Source organism: Tupaia chinensis, unplaced genomic scaffold (assembly GCF_000334495.1).
Source record: "Tupaia chinensis unplaced genomic scaffold, TupChi_1.0 Scaffold148723_1, whole genome shotgun sequence".
Lineage (NCBI taxonomy): Eukaryota > Metazoa > Chordata > Mammalia > Scandentia > Tupaiidae > Tupaia > Tupaia belangeri.
Window position 1 is genome coordinate 779923 of NW_006208570.1, and position 21588 is coordinate 801510.

Sequence of the window (21588 nt, forward strand, 5' to 3'; positions counted from 1 at the left end):
AAGCCAGGTTTTCAACCATGGTGAAAAAGACTATAAAGATTTCTGTCCCTTATTAACTACTGTGTGACCACTAGGTTTATGAATAGAGTTAAAAGTTTGCAAGTAGAAACAAAAATGGAGTAAATGCCTTTGGAGGCATTATGCGGAAATGTCCTCAGCATAGGAGTGGTCAGGCAGAGACAGATAAAGAGAAGGAATTTAAACAAGTTTCACAGGTAAGTAATACTATGAGAGAAAGAATAAAAACACTGCGGGTCTTCCAAGGGCTGGCCCAGGCCACCCGCCAGTCATGACAAATGGGAGTGCACTTTCTGTGCTAAGTAAATAAACTTAATTGTGTTTGTAAGACCACAGAAAGTATAAACCAGACATTTTGTTCCAAAGTCTGAAATGTCTCCACAGAAAGTTCACGGAAATGAGAGTTGTCTCTTTAAAATCAAGACCAAATTGGCTAGAGATTGTAACTGCCCCAAACAGAGCCCTAGGGGCAATCACTTAAAAATATGATTTTTATAAACAAACCCGACCTTGCAAACTTAATGCAAAACTCTATTCATATTGCATCACTTGTGTGTGCAATTTATTCAGATTAGAATTGCAGAAAAAAGGATGTAAGTTAGCATAATTAACCTTTTATTTAACAATTTTCATATTTTCATGCACTATACTTTGAGATTAATGGGAGTGTGCTCTCCAGCCTTTCAAAAGCTGTGAATCTGTCAGTATTTACTTCTGAAATTTTCTATGCATACTTTTAGAAAATTCAACTCTAATTTTATACTCTATACATAAAATATTCCAGGAGTGAATCTTACTTTTCTCCAGAATCCCCTGGGGTGTCACCAAAGTCACTATTCTGAATTGAACTTACAGAAACCTTATAAACAATACTAGGGTCCTTCCTTCCCTCTTGTACTTAAAGATTGAAAAGAGAGGTGGTTTCTTTTTTCTCAGGAAATTTATTAGCCAATATTCTTTCACTCCAATTCAATCTCCTTTGGTATTTGAAGTGAAACCACAAAACACTAGACGTTAATACTGTTTCAAGCCTCACTCTCTTGCTTCATTGTATTTTTGGTTAGATCTGCTTTTAATATGCACTTTGCAAGTTTAATTAAAATCATAATGGCTCAATCCTATGAGTTTGGACAACACTGGATATCAACACAGATTTTAGGAATTATAAAAGAGACATAAAATCGCTCTTAAAATGGAATACTTGGCTTACCAATAATTTAGCTTGAAAAGTCTGTTTCTTAAACACATAAATATCTAACGTGATTAAAATGCATTTGTTCTTACGACAACTATTCCAGAAGAAAGTATATGCTGTTCTTGGGAGTGCTGTTCTGAACAACACAGTTGTTAAGCTGAGTTCGGATTCCCTTCATTGTACTTTCAATGAGGTCAGTTTGTATGTTTAGGAATGACCCCAAATAGCATGGTCTTACTCCATCCTTCTTGAAAATTCAGATCTGTGACTTGTCCTTTGCCCTTCTTAGTCTTAAGCTTACAAACATTTTGAGTCTTTTAAATGTACATCGGGATTCTATTGATGCTGATGTTTACTTGCTTGTAGTCCTTACTGCTGAAGTTGTCAGACTAAAGCCACACGAGTTTTGTGTCCTTAAAGGTAGAGGAGGGTTCAGGATGGCCTGGTGTAATTTGAGCTTGGAAAAGATTTACCAGATGGGGTGATTTTGAAGAGGTTGGGTCATTATCTTGGATGTGGAACATGTAGTACTTTCTGCATGATTTCTCTGAAGTGATTAACTATTGTAATGCTTTCCACAGTGTATTCTGTGATCTTCTTGGAAGCATGTGTAGTATGCTTAGTTCTACTCTATTAATTATATGGGGTATCCTCAAATCCTTCCTCTATTGTTTTGCTATTAAGGATTAACAAAATATTTTCTTTGGACTGCTATTCCTTTGTAAGATTCTCAGTACTCCCTCCCTTCCTCAAGAGATAAATATTTTGGAATATATAAACTTACACCTTTACAATATTAAGAAGAAAGCCTCTAACTGAAAAATACAACATGATTTCAACCACAAAGAAGATGCTAGATTCTATTTGGACATCATGAGTTTTATTCACACCCACAGATGTCTGATATTAGGAGGTCAACTAAGGACAGGGCATCGGTTTTAACTCTAGCTGTTGCTGGGGTTTGTGGGATTCAACCAAACCCTAAATGCTAGTCCAACATCTCTTCAAATTTAAATTGCTGTGAATAAATACTCTGGTTTAGTTTATACTTAGATATTTTGTTTCTTTCTCCTAGATTCCTTAGTAAGTTTTAGAAATGTTGGCAGAAGGAAAAAGGCTTTATGTGAATATCCCATTCCAGACATTTTTCTCAATGATCACAGCTAAAGTCTTTAAATTTGCTGTTTGTTAAAAATTTACATTTTTGGTCAAGGTTAGGACAAAGGTGATTAACTTCTCTTCGCTGTACCAAGTGAAATGGTGCCAGGCTGATAATTTACTTGTGTTAGGAAACCAGGAAGAAAACTTGCCCTACCTACACCCAGTCTTCTCATTGGATAGTTTAGCACATCTATAAATTCAGGTTGATGAGTTCAAACTGAATTTCCTATGTGCAGGAGAATAAAATATCATCACCAGATAGTTGCCTATCTGACCTTGAATGTAAAATGGATGTTGAGTCATAATTTTTGGGCCTCTCATTTGTACCACATAATGAAGAGTCAGAAAGGATTTATTTTTGGAGATGTTTAGAACAATATTAAATTATTTCTTATTTCTGTGCTTACCACCTTGCAAACGCTGCCAATACTGTCCTTTAAAAAAAAAAAACCAAAAACTTCTCAGTGCCAATAGACATTAGATCTAGCACAGAGATCTATGTTGATAGAGAATGTTGAATCTAGAATTAAATATTATTTAAAACATTAGTGATCATGTTACATTGCTATGCTTTCTGTTAATTCTAATGACTCACAGCAGCTGATGACACTCAGCTTAATAAAATATAATCTGCATTATATGTTTACAGATACCTTTATTCCAGGAAAACACATACTTATATCAGATCTATCTTTAGATAGCTATTTTCCTATTTTCTGTCACAGGATGGCACCAGAAATAATTATGTTTGAAAACTTATTGTCATATTAAACCTTGTTATTAATAGGAACCTACAAAATTCTGAAATAAAAAGTTAGTCTACCTTATATTCAGAGATTAGCCTGGTATGCTTTTAAATATACATAAATGTACCTTTTCAGATTCTTGTATTTTCTTTCTTTCTTTTCACTTTTGTTTTTTATTCATGATATATAGTCCATGTGTATGCATGAGAGAGAGAGTAAGAAAGAAAAAGATATTCGCCAAAGAGTCTGGTCATGCTGTGATCCTCTTTTCTGGCTTGTCAGGATCTTGGACACATGCACACATGTTTCAGGCTGACCAGACAAGGATCCCAACTTGCAGCTGGCTATATGGCTTCCAACACTGCAGACCAGTACACTAAGGGCTATACCACCCAAGCTAGGTTTCTTTATTTCATTTTTTTTTACTATGGTTTATCAGGATTAGCAAAGGCATTTGTCTCTTTTTCAGCTCCAGAATAACAAAGCTAACATATTCTTATTGTTCAGTTATTAGATTTCAAAATTAGGACATGCCATATTATTTGTGCATACATTTTTCTCCTGATTGCAGAAGAAATACCTTATTTCTTTTTAATGTAGACAAAATTGTGCAGTATAGAAGAGTGCAAAGACTGAAATATTATTATTCATCTTCTATTCCTTAGAGAAAAAAAAATGTTTTCATTATTTTGGTATATATGCTCTAGTCTTTTTTTTTTTTTTTTATAAAGAGAGAGAGAGATTTTTTGCTATAGGGTGTGTGCACTTGCCACAGAGCCAGAGAGATAGAAAGAGAGAAATCACCCTCCCTCCCCCCCCACCTGAGGGGTTGGCCATGTCACAATCTCTTCTCCTTCATTCTCCTCTTGGGATTTTTGGCATGCATGCACATATGCCTGGCGTGAGTTTTAAGTCCCTGGGTCCGGGACTCGAATCCCTGTCGACTATGTGGGAGTCCAGCAATATAATGATTACACGATCTGCTGGTCCCAATGCTCTAGTCTTTTATATATGCATGTTTTTTTTTCCAAAAGCTGTAAAATTTTCCAAGATATTAAATCATTTTATTCACTAAACAATAGTTGTCTGTATTATCATACAATATTTTCTTCTACAACATGATTATAATTGAAATATAGCATCACATAATAAAGTTGTATCATAATTTGTTTAGCCAGTTACCTATTTTTGTTTATCTAGCCCATTTCAATGTCTTACTGCTAAATATTCTGAGTTGATTTTCTATTGAACAGTTCAATTTTTATTGATTTATTGATCTTCACGTCTTAGAGATAACCTTTTTGCCATATAAATTTGTGATATATATTTAGACTAATTTAGACTAATTTTCTAGTTTGAAAAGAACATTTCATTTTGCATATGACTTTTTTAACTTAAGAAATTATTACTTTTTTTGTAGTCAAAAAGAAATTTTTCTTTCTTCATATTTAGTTACACTTACTTAGATATTACCACTTTTAAAGTTCTGCTAGATAAATCTTCCTAACTTATTATGAAAAAGTAGTTTCTGGTCTCTCCAATGTGTTCATTTCAAAGAATATTAGAATCGTTTTGTGATATTCCAAGAAAAAAATGTAGATGGGTGATTAGATTTCTATTTATGTACACATTAATGTTTATGTAATTGACATTGTAATGTAGTAAGTTTCTGAATCTCACAATGTATCATAGATTTTCATCTTTTAGAATTTCAATTCTTGATCTTTGTTTCTAGATTATTTATATTTTTTGGTAATTTGCTTCTTTTCAAATATTTCTCACCAGTTATTGGCTGTTTATAGAAAACATATTTTATTCTCTATGTTCTTTATTAAAATAATTTATTACTATTTTATTCATCGGGGAACATATACAATGTAAAATAAGATTAAACCCCATCAACAAATCCATTACTCAAAAAGATTTACTTTTCTTATTTTGTTGTCTATACTGGCAATTATTTCCATCTCCTTAAACTACATACGTATTTTAAAAACTAAAATTTTTTTAATTTAAAATTTTTCATTCTCTTCTGTAAATCAGATATTTTATTTTTAATTTTTTAAATTTATATTTAATCACAGTACATCTTTACAGCATATCAAATGGGTTTTACCAGCGTGAATAGAGTGTATATTAGTCAAATCATAGATATCACCTTGTACATTGTCATCAACAGGTGACTTTTTGTTTCTTTTAAAATGTTTTCCCCCTGATTCACTTCTTCCCTCCCATTACCTACCCTGTCCCATGCTGTCTCCAGTATCTTTGGTTACCTCCCTGCTAGTATGCTTTCCAGTCTTTCGATTTCTGCAATAGAGTGCATACTGAATGTCTATTCAGTATATATTAAGCAGGGACCTGCAATGCCTGTCTATCATAGCCTGACTTAATTTGCTCAACTTTAAATCTTCCGTATTCATCCACTTTGTATCACACTTCAGGGTCTTATTGTTCTTTATGGCTAAGTAGTATTCCATAGTGGATATGTGTCACATTTTTTCAATCTGTTTATCTGTTCTTGCACATTTGGGTTGATAACCAGAATATACAGGGAACCCAAGCAGTTTACCTGCCCTCCCCCCCAAAAAAATAGCCAATCCAATTAAAAAATAGGCAAATGAGCTGAACAGATAACTCTTCAAAGAAGACATATGGACAGCCAAAAAGCATATGAAAACACACTTAACATCTTTCAACGTGAGGGAAATGCAAATAAAAAACACTTAAGCCCAGTCAGAATGCTACCATATGACCAGCAATTCCACTTTTGAGTATCTACTCAAAGGATAGGAAAACACTCAGTTTGAAAAACACTTGCACATTCATTTTAATTGCAGCATTATTCACAATTGCTAGGACATGGAATCAACCCAAATGTCCATGAACAGATGAATGGATTTAAAAATTTGTATTATTTAAAAAAATTTTTAAATTATTTATTCTGAGAAAGAGATGAAGAGAAGAGACAGAGAAAGAGAGAGAGAGAGAGAGAGAGATCCTTAGCAGGGTCCTGGTGCTGTGATCCACCACTAGTCTCAACTGTCCTGGATCATGAGCATACATGGATATTTCTGGTATGCTCTGGGAAGTACCTGAATGGAAACTCTCATCCTTTCTCATGTGGGTCCAGCTGTGTTACCACTGTGTCAACATCTGGTTGCTAAAGTATATTTTAAAAAATATATTTTACAATTTTTTTCTCATTTTATTTTTGGGCTGTATAATATTTTATATTCAATCTCCTATTGGATTTTTTTTAATGTTAGATGCTGTGCTACATGATTATATGCAAATACCTGCAGATATCAGTAATGATTTCTTGAGAATGTATTTCAAAAAGTGGAATTACTGTATTTATGGGCATTCAAATTTTGAAACTTCTGATGCATATTACAAAGTCTTCCAAAATTATGTTTTCAATTATGAGCAGTTCTGATTTCTCTTACAAACCTCTAAATAGTTGCATTTTTTAACAATAATAATATGTAGTCATTTTTATTTTAAATGGTAACAATTTTATTTTTGCAAGAAAATAGTAATTTATCCATTAAATTTATAGGCAACAAATATTATTTAAATTTTTCATTTGGCAACTTTCTTACTCATGATAGTTGCTCATTGTTTTTTTGTATTCTTACATTTGCCTTTTGTTTGTACCTTTCAACAACTTTACATATAGTAAGTATATATAACCTTTGATTAGTTTTCATTATTTTAGAGCTTTTTATTTGTCTTAAATTTTATTTATTTTCTTTTAAAGTTATTTTCATGGATTTTAGCTTATGATATTGTTCATCCCCATGAATTTATTTATATTTTAACCTGTAACTATTCTTATTATGTGTATGCTTGCTTGCATTTCATTTAAAAATTAATTTATTTCTAGGCCAGTTGATGGTATGGTGGTGAAGGTAGGTGGATCCCTTATGTCCAACTACATAGTCCAAGTTTTGGACCTATTGGCTTGAGAAACACATGGGATGCATGTGTGTCTGTAAGCAAAATCCCAAGAAGAGAATGAAGGAGAAGGAACTGCAGTGTGGCCATATCCCCTGGAGGAGGAGGGAGTTGCTTCCTTGCATTTCCTCTCTCTTCCTCCGCATCTCTCTGGCAAGCACACTTGCCCTATAGCAAATTTAAAAAGAAAAAATAATACAAATGAGAGACAATTACAGAATATTTCACCCAGCAATTACTAAATACACATTTTTCTCAGCCCAGATTTATCACATAACAAGGCACAAATCATGTATTTATAAATTTAAAAGTATAGGAACTATAGCTAGCATATTTTCTGGCCACAATGAAATTATTTTGATACCAAAACCAGAAATCCTTCAAAAATGTATGAATACACGGAAACTAAACAATTTACTCCTAAATGACTTCAAAAGTATGGAAGAAATTGAGACAGAAGTTTAAAAATTTGTTGAGACAAATGACAACCAAGATACAACATTCCATAATCTGCAGGACACAGTAAAAGTAATACGAAGATAGAAATTTATAGCAATTAATAATCACAAGAAAAAAGTAGATGATGGAAAGATGGCAAACAAATAACCTAATGATGAATCTCAAGGAACTGGAAAAGCAACAACAAAACCCCCAAAGTACCAGAAGAAAAGAAATAGTAAAAATTGTAGGATATAAAATCAGTATACAAAAATCTAGTATTTATTTACACCAACAGATTGAGACAGAATTGAAGAAACAATCCTCTTTACAATAGCCATACACATAAACATTCCAAGTACCTAGGCATAAACATAACACAAAAAGTGAAAGACCTCTAGAAGAAAAAATAAAAAGAATACTGTTCAAAAAAAATAGAGAGACATCCATTAATTTTGGGCTGGAAGAATCATATAATTAAAATACCAATTCTACCCATATTAATTTACAAATTCAATGCAACTCTGATCAAACTACCAGTGATATTTTTCACAGCAATAGAAAAAATCTTAAAATTTATCTGGAAGCATAAAAGACTCGATATTGCCTATATAATATTTTGCAAAAAGAATAAAGTAAGAGGATTTTACTATCCCACCTCAAAATATATTCTGGAGTTGTGATAACAAAAACAGCATGGTACTATTACCAAAACAGACTCCGACTAATGGAAGAGAATAGAAAATCCAGAAATAAACCCCAAAACATATAACCAATTGATTTTTTACAAAAAGCACAAGACAATTCAGTTGAGAAAAGAAAGTATTTTCAATAAATGGTGCTGGTAGAACTGGATATCTATCTGCACAAAAATGAAACTGGACCTCTCTCACCATTAACAAAAATAAATACAAAATAGCTCAAAGATCTAAATGTAAGACCTCAAACTATAAAACTACTACTGGAAAACATAAAAGAATCACTTGAAGACAACAGACTAGGCAAAGATTTCTTAAATAAGACCCCTAAAGTGCAGACAACAATTTAACAAATAGACAAGTGGGGTTACATCCAGCTAAAAACTTCTGAACAGCAAAAGAAGTAGTAAATAAGATAAAGGGACAACATACACTATGGGAGAAATTATTTGCAATCTATGCCTCAGATAAGGGATTGATAATCAGAATATCCAGGGAACTCAAGCAGCTCAATCACAGAAAAACTAATAATACAACTAAAAAATTGGACAAATGAACTGAATGGACAACTCTCAGAGGAAGATGTGCACATAGCCAAAAGTGTATAAAAAATTGTTCAATGTCTGTTATCATAAGGGAAATGCAAATGAAAATCACAATGATATATCACTTAACCCCAGTTAGATTGGCTGTTATTTAAAAAACAAACAAACAAACAAAACAAAACAAAACTAAGAACAAGTGCTAGTGAGGCTGTGTTGAAAAGGAAACTCTCTTCCACTGCTTTTGAGAATGCAAGTTAGTACAGACACTGTGGAAAATGATATGAAGATTCCTCCAAAATTTCCAAATAGAACTAATGTATGACCCAGTAATCCCACTCCTTGGTATTTAACTGGGCAGGAAAATATTAAGTTGAAAAGACACTTGCACATCCATGTTTATTGCAGTATTATTCACAATTGCTAAGACACAGAATCAACCTAAGTGCCCAAAAAATAGTGACTAGGTTTTAAAAAAATGTGTCACATATGCACAATGGAATACTACTCAGCTATAAAGAACAGGAAGAGGCTATCATTTGTTACAAAGTAGATTAATCTAGAAGATTTACTGTTAAATGAGATAAGCCAGACTGAAAAATAAGCAGAGTGTGTCTCTGCTCAATGTGAGACATGCCATATGTCTGCAATCTGTGGCAGAAATTGAAAGATTTGAAGATGTAATATTAGGGAAGACAAGCATAGATACCAAAGACTAGGAGGGGAGTGGATAGTGGAGGGTGAGTGCAAGGGGCAAAGCAAAAAAGCATTTAACAACACAAGAATGTGAGATTCTTTGTTGAAAATGAAATACATAGTAATATCCTTGATTTGATTATCACACATCACATGTCTTGAAAAACTATATTGCATGCTATAAAGATGTATGACAATGAAATGTAAATCAGAAAATTGAAAAAGAAATGTTTATATATATTTAGTATTTAACATGAATTCAAGAGTACTTAGTGATATTAAAATCACCTGCATTTTAAATTCAATCCAAGTTGTTCTGGGGATGATTAACTAAACTTCCTTGGTAGTCTTAATATGGAATAAAAATATACTTCCAAAAAGCCCAGTTATTTTTTTCCCCAGTGATTCCTTGGTCTCATTAACCTTCTTTTTAATAATGAGAGTGTAAAATCTTTTGAGTAATTCACCATTCTTTAAATGAGGTATCTATTTATTTATTTTTAAAGATTTTTGCCATAGGGTGCGTGTGCTCACTGGAGAGAGACACAGAGAAGGAATGTGAGAAATCATCCCCTGGGTGGGGGGTGGGGGTTGGCCATGCCGCAGTTCCTTTTCCTCCATCTTCTTCAAGGGATTTTGGGTACACACACATTTTCAGTGTGGCTCTCAAGATGTTGGGTTCAGGATTCTAACCATAGTCTGCCATATGGGAGTCCAGTGCCTTCAACCACTGTACCACCTACTGGCCCCTAAATAAGGTATTTCATATCTTCTTTAAAAGTTCTATTTAAATTATTTATGTGATATGCCTTTCAAATCTACAATTACAACACTGAATACATCTCTTCTATACTATCCATTTACCTGTGGTTAGATGATAAATGTTGGTGTTTTAATCAGGATACGGGACCATTGAATAATCCCCTAGTGTTGATTCTAGTGCTTGAACCTTCTGCTGGAGATTAGAGAGAGTCATGTTGAAAGATAAGCTGTGTGAGAATGTCATAACCCATTGGTGACAATAGTGGCTATGTCTTCTTTTTACCAAACTTTTGGTATTTAAAACATATTTTAAATACTTTTATACATCAATGTTACTAATCATTATTAGTCTTCACTTCATCCATCATTGGATCTCCTGAGAAGCAATACTGCATACTAAAGTTGGACTGCATTTCAGTTCTAGTGGCTGTTTTCTAGCTGTTTCTCTTTAGACAAATCTCTTGTCCTCTCTGAATCATCTAATTTGAAGCTCTTCAAATGGACATGAAGATAAATTGAAATAACACATGTAGAAATAATAAATTATTATTTTTGTTGTGCAGGAAGAAGGTACATATGTTAGCTATTGTTTCAGAAAAAAGTTGTGTAGTGCATCATCATTGCTAAAGGATGTGATGAATAGAAATGAGGCAGCTATAGAAAACTGAGGGTTTGGTGATGAAGGATAAATATATTTCATTGGTCTCCCCACCATTTCCATTGCTTGCTTCCTGCTAAAATGACAAGGAAACAGCATTCGAGGAAGAGTGAGAGGAAGCAGTGGTCCTCACTCTCCTTAGGATGACTGCCTTTTTGATAGAACACTGAAAGCTACTGCAGACCCAGAGACAGACAATTAGAAATACCGAGTTTCCCAAAATTGATCTCTGAGACGATTTTGGGTGGCCAGAAATGTCCATCGAATAGAAAGGTGGGAAAAGATGTGAATAAACAAAAAGCATATATTCCTATTTTAAATATAGATGTACAGTTGGGAATAAGAAATGAAAACTGGATTTCAGCTCAAGACTTTAGTATTGAAGGAGTCACAAAGGTCATCTCATCTACTTCTCAATTTTGTAGACGATGAAATGGAGCTTCCAAGAGAGAAATTGACTTGTGTAGATTTATTTGTAGTGTGAACTTATTGGGTATATGCCTGTTGCCCCAGATTAATTTTTCTTAGTGCACTCATTTCATTGCCAAAAACCCCTGGTTTGGACAATATCTTTCATGGCTAAAATCAGTGGCATCAAGATCAAAACTGCTCTCCAGGTCGCTATTCCTCATCCACTGCCTCGCTAACTACTAGTGTCTTTCTTCCAGTGAGCTGAAACTTACTATTAGTTTTCAAATAGGAATTTGAAATTACTTTTACAAAAGTAATTTTGAAATTCTTTTGTTCAGGTCAGGGTTGAAAAGTGAGAGATGTTAGTTTAAAACTCTAATAAGAGATGTGAAAGGTAGATAGGATTTTAAATTCAGTGGAAGAGTATTTATGGTAAGCTTGGTCAAATATCATACTTTGTACTCTTCTGGTTAGGAATTATGTAGGGACCTATGTGTTTAAAGTACTATCCAAGAGAGCACCAGTTGGTGTTTGATTGGATTCTTTTTTTATGTTTTTTGATAAGTAAACAGACAATTACAGAGCACTCTAAATGCAAGACATTATGAAAGATGAAAAAAAGTGACAGTGGATGATGTTCCTGGGACTAACAACAGGGTTAGGAGTGTAATCCCTATTTTATAAACCTGTGAATTTTCACTTAATCAGGCAGCATCATGTTAATTTAATAGTCCACATTCCCTGCATGAAGTTCAAGATGACTTTGTGACCAAGTATGAGCCATCTGGGAGATATTTGGCATATTTGGGGAAGGTGGTGGCCAGGTGGTAGGGGAAAGAAAGGGAAGAGGGAGACAGTTTCCCAGTTCCCCTCAAAACACCATCTAACCCATCACAGGGTCAGGGAGTTCCGCTTATGGAGAAACAAAGAGCCTTGTGTGCTCACTCACAGTGCTGAGGTGCCACGTGACCTTATCCTCGAAAGGTCAAAGACCCGTCAGAATGCCTCCCACTGTGGCTGGTGAATAAAAGTGCTATAAAACAAGAGAACATGAAACCTAATGGCTTAATGGGTTAGGCTCCACCTTGGTTTTCAGGGACCTATCTTCTTACATAGTCAATGAGCTGTCTCCACCAACACTTGATTCCTCTAGCGAGGCAGAAACAGATGCACGAATGGGAGTCTAATCCAAACACCCAAACAATACTGCTTAGAGAAATTCAGGATGGTGTCCAAGTGTAGGAAGAAAAATATATTTGAGAGCAGGGACTCCTAAAGCTTACTCTTGCCCCTCTCCCCACCTCCCCCCACTGCCTTTTGGCATAGCCTGGTCATCAGGAGCAGTCATTGGCTAATGAGCTGGAGGAGGCAGGAAGTGGGGGTGGGAGGTATACATGATGGGGATCTGTGGGAGGTAACAAGGAAACTTTCTTAAGTTGCTTCTCCTACTTGATGGATGGGATCTTCTGTGTTTGATTCACATTGATTGTTAGAGTTATCTGAAACAAGATAACTCTAGGAATCAGATGTCTTTCAGTTTCTAGAGCCTTATTTTATGGCATAAGGGGCTCCTTTGATGAAGTCTTTCCCAAAACAGTACCTTCTTCCAGGGATATTTTGGGAACTTGTACTTCATATTTATTCTGAAATGTTTGACTTTTTGTCAGTTGAACCAAGGGTTAATTTGGACAAGAGCTACCCAAGTTTAGAGGGTTTCCCAGAATGACAAGTTCTGGATCCAGACACAGGCATCTTAAATCACTTAAAGTTGACATAAAGTGATCTACTCACAGGTTATAATCAAGTTTTTTTAAAAAAATTTATTATTTTTTTAAAGAATTATTTCATTTAACTTTATTTATTTATTTCAATTTGACCAGAGAGGGACAGAGAAAGAGAGAGCAAGAAAGAGAGAAAGCAAGCCTCAAGTCTGGGACTGGAACCACTGTCTGCCATGTGGGAGTCCAGTGCCCTTAACCACTATGCTACTTCCCCATCCCTCAAGTTTTTATTTTTACAATCCTAACAACAAGAAAGTGCTTATTTTAGATTTATAAATGGGTCCAATCAATAAATCCAACAGAAGGTATTTAATCTCCATCTCAACCAGCACTGAAGTCCCATTTTCTCTCCTTTCTGCCCAGCTGTGTCTCCCAAATATATCAGGATTTTCCAACCCCCCCTATATACACACTTTTAAGTTTGCTAGATTTAACAAATAAAAATGCAGAAATACACAGTTAAATTTCAATTTTAGCTTAGAAAAACAAGTCATTTCTTTTAGCATAAGTATTTTTCAGGTAATTTAAGGGGTATATTTATACTAAAATATTATTTATTGTTTATGTGAAACTGAAATATATCTAGACATGTCGTATTTTATTTGGTAATTATATTCACATCCATATTCTTTACAAAGTACCAACATTTATACTATATTTATGCTGAAATGATCTGTTCAGACCAATTGATAGCATTAAGGAAAAATGTATGATAACTTTCAATGTTTATAACCTTTGAAATTCTTCTGAAAAACGGTAATGTATATATGTATATTTACTCTTTATACCATAAAATGCATAGAGTCCAGAAGTCATTAAGTATTTTGAGTTCAATGGGAATCTTTTTAAGCTCCTTCTCTTTTCCACCAATCAAGTAGTATTTAAGTCTCACCTTAACATCTGTTTATACTTACAAATAAAAATATTTGTCTGTGTATGTAACTGATAGGATGAAGATTATGGGCTTCTCCTTTCTTATTGATGTGTAGCTAACTTCAGATAAAGTCCTATAAAATATGGAAAAAGCAAACAATAGCTGAATGGTTTGCCATCTGAAAAATCCAGGAAACAGATTAGGTTCTAGACTGAGCAAAAATATTCATGAATGTGGTCAAGTGCTTTCCATCAAAATTGTTGGTCAAAATCTAGAATGCTTATATAAAACTTTCAAAAAATGCAAGCTAATCTATATGGGACAAAAGCAGGTTGACAGTTACCTGAGAATGGGATGCAAGGTAAGAAAGAGGGTTGAGAGGAGAGCTTTGAAAGGACACAAGAAAACTTTGAAGGATGATGGATATATTTACTATTTTGAATGTAGTGGTGGTTTTAGGCTTGTATGCATATTTCAAAGCTTATCAAATTATATGCCTGAAAATGTGTGGTTTATTGTATCATCTATACCTCAACAGAACTGAAAAAAATTTCAAATTGCTACAAAATAAAACAAGCACATGCTAAGTTTTACTAGAACTTTAAAGCATTTTCTCATATGGCTCTATAAGCACCATTAATAATGTCACATTGTCTATTAGAAGGACTGAATTTAGGAGATTTCCACAAAGGGAAGATGTGTATTTTATTTATCTCAATTGCTAAAATCTTAATCTCAGGCTTAGCCCTGGTACATAGAAAAGTTACATAGCATCTTTTGAATGGATAGATAAATAGACTCAATACAATACCAAAGTATAGCAGAAAGAAGGACATACAGGTTGTAATAGGAAGATAAATCAATTATGTTTGACTGCTAGTAACAGAATCCCAACCATTGTGAATAAATCACGTAATTCTTTCTTGTAATCGTAGTTGAGAGATAGGCAATCCAAGGCAGTTCTTCAAACGCTTTAGGAAAGTATTCTTCTATTTTTCTGTTTCACAACACAACACTTCCATCCTCAAGAACAACTAATTTTCCAATGGCAGTGGACATTCTAGTCACTGCAATGAACTTGTAGAGTGCAAAAGGATGACAAATTCTTTCTGCAAAGACTCTTTCAATAGCCTTCTGTGAAGATCCACATGACACTTTTGTATTTTACTGGTTGTACTTAATAGTGAAGAAGACTGGAGGTCTATGGATATATTTCAGATGCCAATGTGTCCAAGTCAAGATCTGCTTTTGGATAACAAGGAAGAAAAGAAAGGGAACTATTGAGTTCCTCTATGGTAGTGTTAGCCATAAAGGGACTCAACATTGCTTTTGTGATTATCATTCTTCTCATTCTTGGAATCATAGTTAAATAGTAACCATTTAACATTTGTGGACCGCATTGCTATCTGCCTCTTTTAACTATGCAGATCTTTTATGTCATTATAAACATTAGGCAGGCATCAAGCAGATTGAAAAAAAATGTTTCTATGTAGAGGAAACGAACAATACTAAATTTCAACTTAAAGATTCAGTCTTCTAACAACCAAGGAATACAGGTCAAAGGCCATTATAATAAAAAAGATTGCCCAGATTCTTTTATTTGGTTATGTTGCATGTTCTTAAGACAGATGGGTTATTGCCTAGAGCTCAGAAATCTTTTGCTGTATAGAGATATTTGTCACAATAGTATATGTTGTGATGAAATTTGACCTATATTATATTTCTTTACATCCACTGCCTAATTTCCCTTAGGGCAGGGGCTTTTTCACATTTTTTTAAAGAAGGGGAAATTCTTTGTTCAAACAAAATCTTGTGGAAGCATACAAATAAAACAGAAAAAATTGATGCAGCCCTAGGTGAAGGACTATGACTAGAAGTAACCCTCAAACTCCATCAGCTCACCTCCTCTCCTACTCCTACCTATTACTTCAGATCACTCATTTAGGTCTGGATTGCAGTTTAAGAACTTTTGAATGGTTTATTTTAAGTAAGATTTAAGTATCCATGGTAAATAATAAGGAAGCATTTTGAAAAAATTTTTTTCATCTACTCATTTCTTAAGATACACTTAAATCTTCCAATTTATAAATCAGGTAAAAATTTGAGAATCAGTTTCATGTTTTTAAATGGTGCCTTGGCTAAAAAACAGAATCTTGTCAATGGCGGAGAATAAGTTGTTGTAAACTCTTACTATAATAGGGAAATGCAGTTCTTCCCTGCACCATTAGAGCACACATACTTCCATTCTAAGAGAACTGACCAAACTTGTCACTCTTCTAAGAGACAGGTTTTCAGAAAGTGGAGGGTGGTGGTTATATTTTGTTTTGCTTTGCTTCTATACTAAGTTCTGTGGAATTAACCAAAAATAGAATCTGAAATGTTTTCATTTAAAAATCAAAAGATTTTAGGAGCCAACAGGTGGTGTGGTGAAGGCATTGGACTCCCACATGGCTGACTGCAGTTTGAGTCCCAGACTTGGTAACTTGAAAATCATGCCAGGCACATATGTGTGTGTGCCCAGAATCCTGAGAGGAGAATGGGGGAGAAGGGATTATGTGTGGCCATTTCTCCTGGGGGTGATCTCACTTTCTCTTTCACTGTCTCTCTCTCTTTCTCTCTCTCTCTCTCTGGCAAGCACACATGCCCTGTGGCAAAAACCCTTAAAAAAAATTTAAACAAAGAAAATCTTTAGAAATAAGGTTATTAGAAAAATCATTTTTTATTGTTTTCTTATTGTAAAATAAGATGCCATGTCATTTTAAGGCAAAAAAGAACAAGAACATGGGTATGGATAATTTTAAGAGTCAGTTTGGCTTTCTGCTAAAAATACACAAGAACCCATCACCACAAAAATTCTGATTATAATATAGAGGAGTACATAACAATTTTATTTTCCTTCCTCTTTTGCTCTCTCTTGTTCTCGCTCTTCTTCCTTCTTTCCTTCCTTCCTTCCTTCCTTCCTTCCTTCCTTCCTTCCTTCCTTCCTCCCTCTCTCCCTTCTCTTTCTCTCTCTCTTTCTTCTGAGCGTACTTCTGTTTGCCAGAGAAAGAGAGAGAAAACCTCCCTATGGAGTATGGTCACCCCCTTTCCTCCATTTCTCCTTCCCTCCATTTCTCCTTCCCATTGTGGAGTCACATGGATACCTTATGTATCTCTCAAGCTGTTGAAACCAAGTCTTGAACTGTGATTGGCCATCTGGGACTTGTCTTCATTAACCACTGTGTTATGGGGCCAACCCCCAAATTTTCATTCATACTGTTAAAACAGTAACTCTTTGAAAAGGCACTTTATATTCAAGTAAATTATTAAGTATTCTGTGTTGCTGGTATATAGAAATTACTGTCTAAATCAGTGCTGCTCAAAGGGAGCAGCATAGTCTTTGCAGAGGTCACTGTAGAAGTGTGGGAGGTGGGAGTTGGGCTCAGATTGTTAAAGGATTTCAAGTGTGCCACCTGCAATCAGTGGGTGCAGTCCTAGGATGCTTCCTGTCCTGGAGTGCAGTGGAGAGTCTGATAACTCAAGTCATTACCCACAACCTGCAGGACTTGTTAATGTCCCACTAGATTCCCTTTTGTTTTACAAACAAACACAAAGGCTCTTTTGCATAATTTTGATGTGTACTGACACTAAAAATTAAAGATACCTTAGTTTGTTCATTCTGTTGAGCTTTGTTTATTTCAGAAAGTGACATCATTGAGAGCAAAACTGCCATTTACTGTACCACCACCCCTCCCCTTCATGCATAGCATTTTTAGTGATGACTCAAAAAATAGGTCTAAGCAGAACCAGATGGCAGTGCAGGAACAAAATATATTTTGTGAGGCAATCCCACATGGGAGGACCCCAGTTCAAGTCTGAAGACTACGTTGAGTACACTGGGTACACACTTGTTCGTAAACTGGGCCTGACTGAGGTTGGGGGCGGATTGTGCCACCAGGATCATTTTGGAGGACTGTTCTTTCTCTCTCCTTCCCTCTCTTCATTTCCTTCTTTATCTTTCTCCCTCTCTTTTTTTCTCTCTCCTTTGTTCATGGAAGAAAAAATTACAAAACCTTATTCAAGTTGAAAATGCTAAATGTGATTTGGCAGGAGACACTTAGAATATGCTAAGAAAGTAAAAGATGAATTTAAAACAGGGATATTGGGCTAGTGCCATGGCTCAGTAGTGAACTTTCACTCACAAGAAGTCAAATCCCACATGGTGACCCCTTATTTAGCCTTTTAAACATGTTGTGCACACACATGAGTGGCCAAGAACTGTGAGCAGGAAGTCTGCAGGAAGGGAATTGTGGCATGACCTGACAGTGTGGGGGTGCTTATCTCTAGCTGTCTCTCTTTCTTTCACATGTGTGTGCATGTGCTCTAGTATAATAAAGAACCAAAAAGGTTATTTAAAAAAAAAACTTTGAAAGTAGTGATATTAATAAAAAAAATTCAGCACTCAGATAATTTTGCCCAAACTGAAGTTAAAGAATGCATTAATTGCTCCTTAAAGAAGTTTAATTTTTTTTTTAAGAGAGAGAGATTTTTTTATAGGGTGTTTATGCTTGCCAGAGGGACAGAGACACAGAAAGTGAGAAATAACCCCTCAGGGGAGATGGCCATGCCACAATCCCTTCTCCTCCATTCTCCTCTCAGGATTTTGGGCATGCACACACATGTGCCTGGCTTGAGTTTTAAGTCACCAGGTCTGGGACTGGAACTGTGGTCATCTACGTGGGAGTCGAGTGACATAACCATTATACCATCTGCTGGTCCCCTAAATTTGTTTAAATTTTATTTTTTTTCTTTTTTTGAGAGAAAACAAAAATCTCATGGGATAATAACAAAAGGATGCACCTGGACCTCCTTTAGCAAGCAGAGTGAGCCAATAAAATTTGGCATGATCTGGATTGATGAGGTATGGAAAATCCTAAGGGCTTAAATTGACACCGTGTCTGTATTGATAACTCTACCTCTAAAAGGCCAACTCATGAGAATGACAAGTGAAAAAGTCATCAAGTCATATACCATTTCTCCCACAGAAAAATGCTTAGATGTTTGGGTATGTAAAGAACATGTAATTAACTGGGTACATTTTCACATTTTTCTAACAATAGCTTTGACATCAGAGTCAAAGTTAACTTTAGAATTTTAGCAACAGACACCTAAATCTGAGGGTTCTGAATTACAGATATGCTCTATTTCCTCCCTCTTCATTTATAAATAGGCCCTGAGAGCACTCTGCTAGCCAAGGGTGATTTTAACTAAGAATTAAATACCAAACTGAGAAGACATTGCAATCCTGTTGAAGGGAGGAAACTAACTCAACACCCACTGTATGTCAGACATATATTATCTCTAATTTGCAGAATGGCACATAAGATAAACATTATAATTCTCATTTTATAGATTATGAAACTAATTTTTTGAGAGTTTTTTGCTATAGGGCACATGCACTCACAAAAAAGACAGAGAGATAAAAAGATAGAAAGTGAGAAATCACCTCCCTCCTAGTGGGGATGGCCACGCCTCAATCCCTGCTCCTCCGTTCTCCTCTAGGGATCTTGGGCATGCACACACACGTGCCTGGCATGAGTTCAAATCACCGGGTCCAGGACTCAAACCGCAGTTGACTACATGGGAGTCCAGTGACGCAGCCATTACTCCAACTGCTGCCCCCAAGAAACTAAATTTTTAATTTAACTTTATTTATTTATGTAAATTTGACCAGAGAGGGACAGAGAGAGGGAGAGAGAGAGAAAGTGAGAAAGCAAGCCTCTAGGTCTAGGACTTGAACTGCGGTCAGCCATGTGGGAGTCCAGCGCCCTTAACTACCACAGCTCCAGCTGGCCCCAAGAAACTGATTCTTTTAAGATGACCTGTCTGAGATCACTTGGTTAATATAACAAGTCTGTATTCTTCTGATTCCACTGTCCCCAGTCTTTTTAGTGGACTACTAAGATACCCTCAGATTAGTTGATGTGGTTCTAGGGTTACCATTGTTGTATTTTCCAAATGTCACCTGTGGTCAAGGCACAGTTGGAGGAAAAACTCATAACATTTGGGAAGCTCGTGTTTGGTTCTCTTTTCCTTCCATTTTTCCGATCTCCCCTGAAGGTCCAACTCTATTCCAGGCATAAATATCCCCAGACTTCTTTCTAGAAGCTTGTGGATTTCCACAGCATCATATTTAGTCAGAATAATTCTCAGAGAACCCTCTCACTATCAAGTCTTCCCCATCCAAATTCCAGTTTCTTAGGATTCTTTTCTCTACTTGATGCTGACATGAAGCTACAGTTTTGCAGACAACTATGCACTAGTTGATTAGCCTGCCAGGAGACCAGGCATCTTAACCAAGATGTGAATCCACCTAAGAACTGTACAGAGAGGTTGGAGTGATGTTGCAGATGTCAGGCTCTAGGGTCTTGTCGACTATGAGGGGTACCTTTTTCTAGGACTATCTACACTGTGATGGAGATCAAAGCCTTACGCTAAGGATGCAGAACACTGATGATACCTTTCAGGTCGGTGAGTTTAAGGGGAACGATAAAGGGGGAACTGGGCCTTTTGGGATCTCTTAAAATGTACTAGACCAAAGTCTTCTGATGATGAACCAATTTTTGATCAAGTGTCCAATAGTGAGTTCTAGCACAGCACAGACAGCAACAGGGGACTAGACTGGGCATTGTTACAGCTTCTGGGTGACAGAGATGTCACCTATCTCATTGGGCACAAAGAGCTTCTACTAAATAATCCATTGTCCAACACTTACAGAGTACTTGCTACATCTAAGGACTTGTGCTGGGGTGGAGATAAGGGGTCTTGTTAACAGATGAATGGCTTCAAATAATTTAATGCATACACAAAATCACATAACTCAATGTGAGGTTTGTAGTAAGACATGTAGTAGGATAGGAGCTATATCTCATTTATTTTTAAAATTTATTTATTTTTGGTGAGGTGGTGGTGGTTATGTGTGTGGTTTAGACAGGGCTTCACTATGTCACAGTCCTCCTACTTTAGCCTCCTGGGTTGAGCACAGTCACGCTGTGGGACCACAGTCATGCATCACTGAATCCAGTTTTTAGGGTGGACTAGGAATTGAACCCAGTCCTCCCACATGGCCTCACCTGCCAAGCAGTAGCATCCAGTGTGTGCTACCATGACTGGGCCTATGCTCACTTATTTGTGCTTATTTATTTAACAAATATTTATATGAGGACTGAATGTTCCAGGCACCATGCTAGACCCTGGGAGATAACACCTGTAAAACAGACCCAGTCTAACTTGAAAGGTCAGTTGTCTGGTCAGGGCCACTAGCTCAGCACTAGTACAAGCACTGTATGCTAATTCCAGGAAGATGTGACCAGGACCATGAAAACTCATTCACCTGGGCAAGTTTTACCATGACAGCACAAAACTGGGGGAGTTATTCCACACTTGAAGGAAGAGAAAAGCATCCTGGAAGAGATAATGCCCAAACTGGAACCTGGAGGATGAGGATTTAACCAAATGAAATATAGAGATGATGGGGTAAGAAGGAAGGAGGGAACAGCATGGAAAGGCTTGGAGACAAGGCAGAGTGTAGGACCATTAGCTGCTCAGCAGGGTAATAATTTAGAACACGAGGCATGGGAGTAGTAGATCATTATGGGTGGAAAGGGAA

The 21588-nt window shown here is 35.8% G+C and overlaps 1 long non-coding RNA gene across 1 annotated transcript in view; it reads left to right on the forward strand.

Moving 5' to 3' along the window:
• Positions 1–21289: 21289 nt before the first annotated feature.
• The window catches only part of LOC114006540 (uncharacterized), a 34699-nt gene continuing 34400 nt past the window's right edge, over positions 21290–21588 (forward strand). The window contains exon 1 of the long non-coding RNA XR_003548250.1: positions 21290–21455. This is a non-coding gene — a long non-coding RNA (uncharacterized LOC114006540). The remainder of the gene's footprint in view (positions 21456–21588) is intronic.